This window comes from Pleurodeles waltl, chromosome 6 (genome assembly GCF_031143425.1).
Source record: "Pleurodeles waltl isolate 20211129_DDA chromosome 6, aPleWal1.hap1.20221129, whole genome shotgun sequence".
Taxonomy (NCBI): domain Eukaryota; kingdom Metazoa; phylum Chordata; class Amphibia; order Caudata; family Salamandridae; genus Pleurodeles; species Pleurodeles waltl.
The window spans coordinates 1,302,950,359-1,302,963,797 of record NC_090445.1 but is presented as its reverse complement, the minus strand read 5'-3'; positions in this window follow the sequence as shown (position 1 = coordinate 1,302,963,797).

Genomic DNA, 13,439 nt, shown 5'->3' with positions numbered 1-13,439 from the left:
AGCATCCCTGCCCTAGTGTGGAGCTCATAGGACAGCATCCCTGCCCTGCTCCAACTCAAGAGAAACAGCATCCCTGTTCTCTCTTACAGCCATATGGACAAAGTTTTTGCCCAGCTATGGCTTTACTGAGACAGCACCCCTGTCTGGCATTTCCATCATTACAAATAGGTTCAGTGGACAATTCCCACTGCTCTAAACTTACACTTACTGATAAAAACTCTGAAAATACATCTTCACATTGTTGCTTAGCTAAAAAACTTCAAACAGGGTGGTTTACATCCCCACAGGGAAGTAACCATATAGTGGATGATAAAGGGAGTAACCAGTCTATTGCAAAGCTACTCTCTACTTATCACCACTTAGACAATAAAGTCTCAACTGGCCAAGGTTAGCCTTATTGTCCTACATTTGGGGGGGGTTGTGTGAGAAAGTTGCCTCTTTCTAGCCTTGTTACCCCCACTTTTGGCCTGTTTGTGAGTGTATGCCAGGGTGTCCTCACTGTCTCACTGGGATCCTGCTAGCCAGGGCCCAGTGCTCATAGTGAAAACCCTATGTTTTCAGTATGTTTGTTATGTGTCACTGGGACCCTGCTAGTCAGGACCCCAGTGCTCATAAGTTTGTGGCCTATATGTGTGTGTTCCCTGGGTAGTGCCTAACTGTCTCACTGAGGCTCTGCTAATCAGAACCTCAGTGGTTATGCTCTCTCATTTCTTTCTAAATTGTCACTAACAGGCTAGTGACCAATGTTACCAATTTACATTGGCTTACTGGAACACCCTTATAATTCCCTAGTATATGGTACTGAGGTACCCAGGGTATTGGGGTTCCAGGAGATCCCTATGGGCTGCAGCATTTCTTTTGCCACCCATAGGGAGCTCTGACAATTCTTACACAGGCCTGCCACTGCAGCCTGAGTGAAATAACGTCCACGTTATTTCACAGCCATTTTACACTGCACTTAAGTAACTTATAAGTCACCTATATGTCTAACCTTTACCTGGTAAAGGTTAGGTGCAAAGTTACTTAGTGTGAGGGCACCCTGGCACTAGCCAAGGTGCCCCCACATTGTTCAGAGCCAATTCCCTGAACTTTGTGAGTGCGGGGACACCATTACACGCGTGCACTACATATAGGTCACTACCTATATGTAGCTTCACAATGGTAACTCCGAATATGGCCATGTAACATGTCTATGATCATGGAATTGCCCCCTCTATGCCATCCTGGCATAGTTGGCACAATCCCATGATCCCAGTGGTCTGTAGCACAGACCCTGGTACTGCCAAACTGCCCTTCCTGGGGTTTCACTGCAGCTGCTGCCAACCCCTCAGACAGGCATCTGCCCTCCTGGGGTCCAGCCAGGCCTGGCCCAGGATGGCAGAACAAAGAACTTCCTCTGAGAGAGGGTGTGACACCCTCTCCCTTTGGAAAATGGTGTGAAGGCAGGGGAGGAGTATCCTCCCCCAGCCTCTGGAAATGCTTTGTTGGGCACAGATGTGCCCAATTCCGCATAAGCCAGTCTACACCGGTTCAGGGGACCCCTTAGCCCTGCTCTGGCGCGAAACTGGACAAAGGAAAGGGGAGTGACCACTCCCCTGACCTGCACCTCCCCTGGGAGGTGTCCAGAGCTCCTCCAGTGTGCTCCAGACCTCTGCCATCTTGGAAACAGAGGTGCTGCTGGCACACTGGACTGCTCTGAGTGGCCAGTGCCACCAGGTGACGCCAGAGACTCCTTCTGATAGGCTCCTTCAGGTGTTGCTAGCCTATCCTCTCTCCTAGGTAGCCAAACCCTCTTTTCTGGCTATTTAGGGTCTCTGTCTCTGGGGAAACTTTAGATAACGAATGCAAGAGCTCATCCGAGTTCCTCTGCATCTCTCTCTTCACCTTCTGCCAAGGAATCGACTGCTGACCGCGCTGGAAGCCTGCAAACCTACAACATAGTAGCAAAGACGACTACTGCAACTCTGTAACGCTGATCCTGCCGCCTTCTCGACTGTTTTCCTGCTTGTGCATGCTCTGGGGGTAGTCTGCCTCCTCTCTGCACCAGAAGCTCCGAAGAAATCTCCCGTGGGTCGACGGAATCTTCCCCCTGCAACCGCAGGCACCAAAAAGCTGCATTACCGGTCCCTTGGGTCTCCTCTCAGCACGACGAGCGAGATCTCTCGAATCCAGCGACTCTGTCCAAGTGACCCCCACAGTCCAGTGACTCTTCAGTCCAAGTTTGGTGGAGGTAAGTCCTTGCCTCACCTCGCTGGGCTGCATTGCTGGGAACCGCGACTTTTGCAGCTACTCCGGCCCCTGTGCACTTCCGGCGGAAATACTTTGTGCACAGCCAAGCCTGGGTCCACGGCACTCTAACCTGCATTGCACGACTTTCTAAGTTGGTCTCCAGTGACGTGGGACTCCTTTGTGTAACTTCAGGTGAGCACTGTTTCACGCATCCTTGTAGTGCCTGTTTCTGGCACTTCTCAGGGTGCTACCTGCTGCTGAGAGGGCTCCTTGTCTTGCTTAACCTCCCTTCTCTCTCCTGGTCCAATTTGCGACCTCCTGGTCCCTCCAGGGCCACAGCAGCATCCAAAAACGCTAACCGCACGATTTGCAGCTAGCAAGGCTTGTTGCCGTTCTTTCGGCGGGAAAATACTTCTGCACGACTTTCCACGGCGAGAGGGATCTGTCCACCAAAGGGGAAGTCTCTAGCCCTTTTCGTTCCTACAGAAACCTCAGCTTCTTCTGTCCAGTAGAAGCTTCTTTGCATCCACAGCTGGCATTTCCTGGGCATATGCCCATCTCCGACTTGCTTGTGACTTTTGGACTTGGTCCCCTTGTTCCACAGGTACCCTAGATTGGAAATCCACAGTTGTTGCATTGTTGGTTTGTGTCTTTCTTGCATTATTCCTCTAACACAACTTCTTTGTCCTTAGGGGAACTTTAGTGCACTTTGCACTCACTTTTCAGGGTCTTGGGGAGGGTTATTTTTCTAACTCTCACTATTTTCTAATAGTCCCAGCGACCCTCTGCAAGGTCACATAGGTTTGGGGTCCATTTGTGGTTCGCATTCCACTTTTGGAGTATATGGTTTGTGTTGCCCCTATCCCTATGTTTCCCCATTGCATCCTATTGTAACTATACATTGTTTGCACTGTTTTCTAAGACTATACAGCATATTTTTGCTATTGTGTATATATATCTTGTGTATATTTCCTATCCTCTCACTGAGGGTACACTCTAAGATACTTTGGCATATTGTCATAAAAATAAAGTACCTTTATTTTTAGTATAACTGTGTATTGTGTTTTCTTATGATATTGTGCATATGACACTAAGTGGTTCTGTAGTAGCTTCACCCGTCTCCTAGTTCAGCCTAAGCTGCTCTGCTAAGCTACCAATATCTATCAGCCTAAGCTGCTAGACACCCTATACACTAATAAGGGATAACTGGGCCTTGTGCAAGGTGCAAGTACCCCTTGGTACTCACTACAAGCCAGTCCAGCCTCCTACAAGGTGCAGCACACCACCATAGCTAGGAAGATGGATCTATAGCGAAGAATCGTGGACAGGGTCAAGGCAGTGGGACAGCACCCAAGAACTAGGGATGACCTCAGGAAGAGGTGGAACGACCTACGGGGAAGGTGCGTTCCGTGGTCTCAAGATACCAGATTGCGCTTCAGAGGACTGGCAGCGGACCCCCACCTCCTCCCCCAGAACTCACAACATGGGAGGGGCAGGTCTTGGCTATAGTGCATCCTGAGGGCCTCACAGGAGTAGCTGGAGGAATGGACTCTGGTAAGTCAAATCTTTCACTACTTCATCCCCCACACACCTGCATGCTATCACATACCCCTGTCCTCGCCCTCACCCCATCACTCCAACTCCTCACATATGTCTCAATATCACAAACCACACATCCCAAACCCAATCCCTGCATGTAACACCAAAGCATTGACACCCATCACCAAAGCATGTCCACTGCACATACCCATACACCCCCCCTAAACCATTATCACACAAGGTCCCACTAAAGAATGCAAGCACTGGGGTACAGGTTCACCCACCCATTGCACACCATGGCACACACAGATTCAATAATCATGCTTTTACACCTCTGCAGGACCCCTACCCAACGTCACCGGACAGGAGGGTCCAGACATGTCCACTCCACCCACAGAAGAGACCCACAGTGATGACAGCGCTTTGTCCAAGTGGATCAAGATGACCAGCATGGCCCATCTGGGACCTCTGGACAGTCGGTTCCCCTCACACTGGCACAGGCCCGCTCTGGAAACACCAGCACAGGACCCACCCAGCGGGCCCATACCTCTGTCCCCAGGACACGTCAAGCAGCCGTGTGTCCACCACTACAGGGAACCCAGGCTAATCCACCAACCCAACAACACCAGGGACCTGGGGGCAGTGGTAGTGGGCACACGGTTCGGGGGACAGAGGCCCAGGGAAACAGGGGAACTGGGAGGGCTGCTGTGCGACAGGGGGAGGACAGGCCCAAGGAACCCACTCTCCATGAGGCCCTCTCCAACATCATGGGAGCATACCACAATTCCCAGGAGACTATGGCAATGGTACTGGCCAAGTTTCAGGAGACCCAGCGGCTGCAGGAGGAACAGTATTTGGGGTTCAGGGAGGAACACAAATCCATCAATTCCACCCTGGGCACCATTGTAGGGTTGCAGAAGGAACTCGTCAACACCAGGAGGCACACTGTGGCACAACAAGGGGCACCTGACACTAGCCTTGACAATGAACTGCCCATGACCTCCGCTGGCGCTAGTGGACAGGAGGCACAGGACCACGGCACCAGCACCCCACCACCTGCAGATGGAGAACCACCCCGTAAATGGTCCCTGAGATCCAGGACAAAGACAGAGAACAATGCCAAGACCCCCGCCAAGAAATGAGACCCCCCCTGATTGTCATCCTTCTGTCCCACTTTGTCACCCTGTCCATACTTACTGTAAACTGCCCCAGCTCCACTTCCTATGCCCCTTTGGACAATGCACCTGTGAGACTAATAGACTAGAACCTGCCACGGACATTCCTCCACCATCACCCCCTGACCCTTTTACAACCCCCTCCACTATTTTGCACTTAAACACCCTTGAATCACAAAACAATCTGGAGTCAGTCTGTGCTTTCACAAATGTGTATTTGCAATAACTGAGGAAAATAGCAATGTCCATTCTATTGTCAACATACCTATGTCACACAGCTCTAGTCGATAAAGTAACATAGCAGAGGTCACACAGTGGGACCCACATCTGTGAAATGGAATGTCAAAGTGACAATTCAGGGTCCATACACTGGGTGAAAGTGACGGACAGATGATAGGTAGAAGAATTAAATCAGATGTAGCAGGCAGTGTTGTCTTCTTACCTGTGTCTTACTGGAAGCATTGCTGGATCACCGTTTTCCTGTTGTCTATGTCCTCTTCTTCTGCTTCTTCATCTTCACTGTCCACAGGCTCCACAGCTGCCACAAGACCTCCATCTGGACCATCCTCCTGCAGAAAAGGCACATGTCGTCGCAAAGCCAAGTTATGAAGCATACAGCAGGCCACAATGATCTGGCACACCTTCTTTGGTGAGTAGAATAGGGAACCACCTGTCATATGGAGGCACCGGAACCTGGCCTTCAGGAGGCCGAAGGTCCTCTCAATAATCCTCCTAGTTCACCCATGTGCCTCATTGTAGCGTTCCTCTGCCCTTGTGCTGGGATTCCTCACTGGGGTCAGTAGCCATGACAGGTTGGGGTAACCAGAGTCACCTGCAAATGGCGAGGGACAACTGTTAGACACACACTAACTCTCAGGGACATCCCCAGACACAGACACCTAGTCACACTGTATTGGGTCCATGTCCTCACCTAATAGCTACACACAGCGCCTCTAGAGTTGCCCCATCTCATAAGGGATGCTACTATTCCTCAGAATGTAAGGTCATGTACTGAGCCAGGAAATTTGGCATTCACATGGGAGATGTACTGGTCTGCCAAACACACCATCTGCACATTCATCAAATGGTAACTCTTCTGTTTCTGTACACCTATTCACTCCTGCGGGGGGACAAAGGCCACATGTGTCCCATTAATGGCACCTATGATGTTGGGGATATGTCCCAGGGCATATACACCTTTCACTGTAGGCAAATCCTCCACCTGAGGGAAAACGATGTAGCTCCGTATGTGTTTCAGCAGGGCAGATCTGGCGGTGGCGTACCCGGAGTTGGATGGGCGCTTGAGGGCATCACAGCAGCCACAAGGGGGTGAGTACACTCTCATTCAGCTGATTCAGCGCGCATTGTAGGTGTTTGGGTGGGGGAGGTGGGCTGTGGGTTCCCCTAGGCCAGGGCGAGTTTAGTAGACAAGGTCTCTTCTTAAGGCAGGCCCTGTGGCACCCCACCCCACCTGTGTACAGAGCCAACTACACCTAGTCAGGCTCCTGTGAAATCCATGTGTGCAGCAATCAGGCATAGCTTTGTAACCCATGTCCCTGTGATTGATTAGGGAACTCCAAGTGCACGGCGTAGTGCAGGGTGCTTCTGTGTCTGTAGTGTCCGCAAACAGTAGCGGTATTGCATGCACTCAATATGTCTTTCTTCTGTCTCCCCCCCCTTTTTGTGGTCTCCCTGTGCTTTTGTGCATTAGCATCATCAGGCGGAGGAGCAGTGGCACAGGAGCAGGAGGGAGCTGCATCCCACATGGCCCTGGAGGGCAACACAATGGAGTCAGAAGCCACCAGTGGGGCGGAGGGCAAGGGGAGCTTCATGGCAGGGACAGGAGCAGACACCAGCGACCCAGACTCCTCCCCTGATTGGAGCTCCCTTGCGCCCTGTGCCCCCCGCATCTACAAGTACAGCCACCACCCCCCCTACCAGCACTGACCTCCCAGCACCCCTCAGCATTTGCCCCATGGCTGCTTACCCAGGAGGGTGGGCATCTCCTTCGCCCCAGGTACCTCAGCCCCTGCCCCTGTCACCCCTGCTGCCCTCAGTGAGGAGGCCATTGACCTCCTCAGGTCCCTCACTGTTGGGCAGTCTACCATTTTGAATGCCATCCAGGGTGTAGAGAGGCAGTTGCAACAGACGAATGCAGTTGCAACAGAAGAATGAACAGACCATTCATTCTGGTCAGGCAGCCCATCAGCGAGCTTTTCAGACTCTGGCCTCAGCACTGATGGCAGCCATTGTCCCTGTCTCTAGCCTCCCCCCTCCAACTTCCTCCACCCAGACCCAAACCCCTGTACCTCAGCCTATCCCAAGCACACCATCAGACCAGCTTGCACACACGTCAACACACAAGGGAAGCTCAGGCAAACATAAGCACCACACATCCCACAGGCACTCACGGAAGCATCATACACATGCAGACATACCAACAGCCACTGCCTCCACTGTGTCCCCCTCCTCCTCGTCTCCCTCCTCCCTCCCTGTCTCGTCTCCACTCACACCTGCATGCACTACATCGTCAGGCACTACCTCCATCACCAGCACACCCACCACTACACCCCACTCATGTGCACTCACCACCTCCACTACCATTCACACATCCCCTCGGTTCTCTCCCAGTGTGTCTGTGAGCCCACCCCCCAAGGTACACAAACGCAGCCACACACGCACCCAACAGCCATCCACCTCACGACAGCCTCCAGCCCATGCACCTTCACCCAAAGTCACCAAACGTACACCTCCTACAACCACTACCTCTTCCTCCACTCCCAAACCCCCTCCATCTACCCGTCCCAGTGTGTCTAAAAAACATTTCCTGTCCAACCTTGACCTCTTCCTTCACCTCCCCACTGCTTCAGTCTCCTAGGGCCCGCCTCTCCAGGTCCCAACCCAGAGCCTCAGCCACAACATCTGCTGGAACAGTGGTGCCAGCAGTAACCGGCTTCTGGAGTGCGCCAGGCAGCAGGGCAGCCAGTGTGCCAAGGAGCCAGAGCACGGACAGTCCCCCACCTCAAAAGCACAAAAAGTTGGCCAGTGCCCAGCGGGAGAGAAGAAACAAATCTTACACCAAAGCCGCTCCCAGGGGTACAGTTGGGAGTGTGGAGCCAGCTGCGCCACCAACCAAGGTTTGGAAGGGGCACAGTAAAACAGGCATGTCTGGGAAAACCTGCATGGCGGAAAAGTCCGCAACAAGCACCACTGCCAAGGACACCGCCGGCACCAACACCTCTGCCAAGGACACCGCCGCCACAACCACTGCTGCCAAGGATACCGCCGCCACAAGCACCGCTGCCAAGGACACCGCCGCCACCAGCACCGCTGCCAAAGACACCGCCGCCACCAGCTCCTCTGAACAGGACACCGCCGCCTCCAGCACCGCTGAACAGGACACCGCCGCCACAAGCACCGCTGAACAGGACACCGCCACCACAAGCACCACTGCCAAGGACACCGCTGCCACAAGCACCGCTGCCAAGGACACCGCCACCACCAGCACCGCTGAACAGGACACCGCCACCACCAGCATTGCTGAACAGGACCCCGCAGCCACAGGCACCGCTGCCAAGGACACCGCCGCTACCAGCACCGCTGAACAGGACACCTCTGCCACCAGCACCGCTGAACAGGACACCGCTGCCACAAGCACCGCAGGCCAGTGAGCGCCAAGGATTCCGACACTACTCAGGCCACCAAGAGCAGGATGAAGCACTCTGGGCACCAAGCCCCCTCCAGAACCAGTGGAGTATCACATCCACTACCTCAGTCCTTGGCAGGATGAAGCACTCTGGGCAACAAGCCCCCTCCAGAACCAGTGGAGAAAGGCATCCGCTACCTCAGTCCTTGGCAGGATGAAGCACTCTGGGCACAAAGCCCCCTCCAGAACCAGTGGAGATTCACATCCACTACCTCAGTCCTTGGCAGGATGAAGCACTCTGGGCACAAAGCCCCCTCCAGAACCAGTGGAGAGATACATCCACTACCTCTGTCCTTGGCAGGATGAAGCACTCTGGGCACCAAGCCCCCTCCAGAACCAGTGGAGACTGTTATCCACTTGAGAAACTGTGGCTTTGCACTCCCCAGGATACAGCAGTGGGCAACCCACCCACTGGAGAGACTTGAAAGACTGTGGCTTTGCACTCCCCAAGTTAAAGCAGTGGGCAAACCACCCACCGGAGAGACTTGAGAGACTGTGGCTTTGCATTCCCCAGGATAAGGCAGTGGGCAACCCACCCACTGGAGAGACTTGAGAGACTGTGGCTTTGCACTCCCCAGGATAAAGCAGTGGGCAAACCACAAGTATACATAAAGTAATCACACACGTAAACAAATTATACTTAGTTTTTCTTAATGTGGAAATTATATTCAAATCTCATTAGGTCCAATTCGTTAACTTTCCTTACCACAAATAATATCTTACATATTCAAAATTATTTCAGATTTGAATGTTCTCAATGTCCATAGTCCAAATCAAAAAATCATAATTTGATATAAAATCCAGATGAAGGTCTGAGCTTGTCTTAAGAGTTCTTTTCACGTTTCAATCCTTCCTCAGCCAAAAAATCTCTGGGACCAGTGGTGCCTGTTGTTACAGGTATGTGGAGTGCACCGGGCACCAGGGCAGCCAGTGTGACACGGAGCCACAGCACAGCCAGTCCCCCCCCTGTGAAGCACCAGAAGTTGGATAGTGCCCGGCGGGAGAGAGTGAAGACTTCAGCCAGCAAAGCCGCTCACAAGGTTCCGGGGGGAGTGTCATCCCCGCTGTCCAGGAGGCCACCGCCAGCCCAGTCGTCAGTGGCCAGGAGGCCACTGCCAGAGTCAGTGCCCAGGAGGGCAGCCCGATCGTCAGTGGCCAGGATGCCACCGCCAGAGTCAATGCCCAGGAGACCACCGGCAGCCACAGCCCAGCTGCCCAGGAGGGCCCCGGCAGCCACAGCCCAGCTGCCCAATGAAGGACCGCCAGCCGCAGCCCAGCTGGACAATGAAGGACTGCCATGGCAAGCACCGCTGAACAGGGCAAGCACCGCTGAACAGGTCAGAAACTGCAAACTCAAGCACCGCTGACCAGGGCAAAGACCGCCATGGCAAGCACCGCTGAACAGGGCAAGCACCGCTGAACAGGTCAGGAACTGCAAACTCAAGCACCGCTGAACAGGGCAAAGACTGCCATGGCAACTCCGCTGAACAGGGCAAAGACCTCCAACTCAAGCCCCGCTAGCCAAAGGACGGCAAGGGCAGTGACGCAACTGGGACCATCACGGGGTGAGTGATGCACTCTGGCACCAGTCCCTCTCCAGAACCAGTGGAGACATGCATCCACTACCTCTGTCCTTCACAGGATGAAGCACTCTGGGCACCAGTCCCCCTCCAGAACCAGTGGAGACATGCATCCACTACCTCTGTCCTTCACAGGATGAAGCACTCTGGGCACCAGTCCCCCTCCAGAACCAGTGGAGCCTGTTATCCACTTGAGAGACTGTGGCTTTGCAGTCCCCAGGATGGTACAGTGGACAAGCCACCCACTGTAGGGACTTGAGAGACTGTGGCTTTGCACTCCCCAGGATGGTACAGTGGGCAAACCACCCACTGTAGAGACTTGAGAGACTGTGGCATTGCACTCCTCAGTATGGTACAGTGGGCAAACCACCCACTGGAGAGACTTGAGAGACTGTAGCTTTGCACTCTCCAGGATAAAGCAGTGGGCAAACCACCCACTGGAGAGACTTGAGAGACTGTGGCTTTGCACTCCACAGGATGCAGCAGTGGGCAACCCACCCACTGGAGAGACTTGAGAGACTGTGACTTTGCACTCCACAGGATGCAGCAGTGGGCAACCCACCCACTGGAGAGACTTGAGAGACTGTGGCTTTGCACTCCCCAGGATACATCAATGGACATGGAGCCCCCTCGTGGATCTGGCGTCGTGCACTCATCTGGCTGAGGTGCCCCCCTATCCTTCCCCCTGAGGTGCCTGTTTTATTTCTATCTGATGCCCCAGCAGTGTTCTCTCTGTCTTGTTCGGGTATTGAGTGTGGGCCTCGCCCATGCATTTTGGGTCCAGTGGTCCATGGACTATGATGGTGGAATACCTTGGACTTGTATTCTTGGTGTATATATTTGTTTAGAGTGTGAATATCTTTATATATGTATATTTTTTTGATTAATGTATTTGAATATTTTACAATTGTTCGACTCATTTCTTTTTGTCCTTGCATTCTTCCAGGGGGGGTTGGAGGTTGTTAATGTAATGTATCAACATCTACTTGTGTGTGTGTTGTATTGGGTGAGGGTAGGGGTGGGAGTGCTGTGTGTTGCGTGTGTGTGTCACTATTTTTTCCCTCCCCTGTGTTTTAGGTGCAGTACTCACCGTGGTCTTCGCCGCCATCTTTGTTGTTCCTGGTAGAGGAGCAGGAAGATAAAGGCTGGAAGAATCTGGAGCTCGGGTTCCATGGCGTACTGATTCCTCGTGGGGTGTGCAAAGGTGAGCGTTTTCCATTCCAAGTCCTGTTTCCGCTGTGTTTTTGTTCGCGGTGAATCCGCCCCGGAAAAGGTGGCGGATAGGTGCCTTGTAATAATGTGGACAGTACATTGTCTTCCGCCTGTCTGTTGCCGTTTACCGCCGCGGTGTTTGTTTCTACCGCCTTGGAGGTCGGAGTGTTAAAGTGGCTGTCTGTGTTGGCGGTTTCCGTCACGGTCGTGATTCAATTTTTTTGACTGCCGGCCTGTTGGCGTTTTTACCGCCGCTTTAACACCGACCGCCAGGGTTGTAATGACCTCCTTAAAGTCTAACTTGTAGTAAAGTTAGACTTTTACTCTATTTTTAGACTCCTGGTCTAAACTTACACGTTTTGTCTAAATTTACTTTTGTGAATCAGGCCCAACATATATATGTGTACCTACACTGTCAGTATGGGTGAGATGTATCTGTTTTGTACTGTTAGTTTCATAAACTTACACAATATAGATTTTTGAGGCTATCTGGGGCCTACACTTACATTTCATGCAACACATGATCTTTGCATAGACTACTTCCAGTGTTGTTCCTGTGTCTTTGGACTACATACAACTAAATTTGCTTGTGTGACACACATTCATTATAATAGTATTTGTTATCACCCCATTCAAAATGTGAACATTAGACTGATCCTAAGAGTAGGTACACCATTGAGGAGACACGTGTCTCACAATTATCTGTTGTGTACTCACATGGACTTTTCTGACACATGGATTTTGACATGATTCCTGTGGTTCCATTCTTTCACACAGAATAGAGTCACACAATACTGCTCACAGATGTTCTGTAGCTACTTACATAGACAGATCAGTGCAGGTATGTAATGCTGTAAAATCAGCTGGTACATTTTGGTGTATGTTGTTACCACTATGGGTGCATGACACTTGAGGCCAGCAATGCTGGAAGGTAGCACAGTATAGCACATAAAGTCACCCATCTACACTACACTGCATCACTGGGAAAGGGAAATGTTGCACAGTATTTTGACCACATAGTACTTCCTGAACTCTCACCCTGCTCTGACACATAGTGGCCTGCCTAGCACAAACATAGGCACCCTTGCACCATCAGCTGGGGGACTGTGTCCATTGGACACATTCCCAGCTTTTCCTTGTGTGGTATAGATGACATACATCATCAATCATGACAGTTTAATGCCAAAACCAACACAACACAAAAAGGAAATCTCCCTTGCACACAGTGAACCAACACAGTATTGTGCACAGGGTTGCTTTTGTCCTACATGCTTTGACATAGTAAACCACCCAAAGGTACATTGTGTGTCTTGAATTATGGATTTGCATTACACATGTACCATGATGGTGCAAATTTGAGGCACCCCCTTCATACAGATAGCCCTAGCTCCATCAACAGACACAGATATGACTATTCTGTCATACAAATTGGTATAGTTCAGATTTAATTTCCAACAAGTAGGCCATTCCCATATTGCCCATTCTGGAAGCGCTTATTTATGATGTATGACTGAAGATGTAACGATGCATACATCATGTGCCCTCCCCTGATATTTGACTAGCACATTGGTGAACCTTCCCAGAAGATCTACGATGGCCTAAATGTTGATGGAATCTGTGTGCTTCTGATTCTGGAGCAAGTGTGCTGTTTCAGTTGGGGGAACCGATTGCACGTGTGTGCATTCCGTAGCACCTAAGACATGTGAACTCCTCCAATGGCATAAACGCCTTGCTTGATCTCCAGCTGCTGTTGTTTTGTCTTGGGGAAGAGGAGTTACTGTGGGGTGAGGTGAATGATGGCATCCAGGACAGTGGGCAGGATGACAGAAAAATATGCCTAGGATAATCCTGCTAATCTTGCTGTTGTGGCCTGGAAGGACCCAGAGTCCACCGTGTGCAGCTCAGCCATCAGTTTCACATGGGGAGTAATGTTGGTGGGCGTGACACTTCGTGGCAGCAGACTTGGTCCAAGCTTCTGTAGAAATTATATTAGGGACT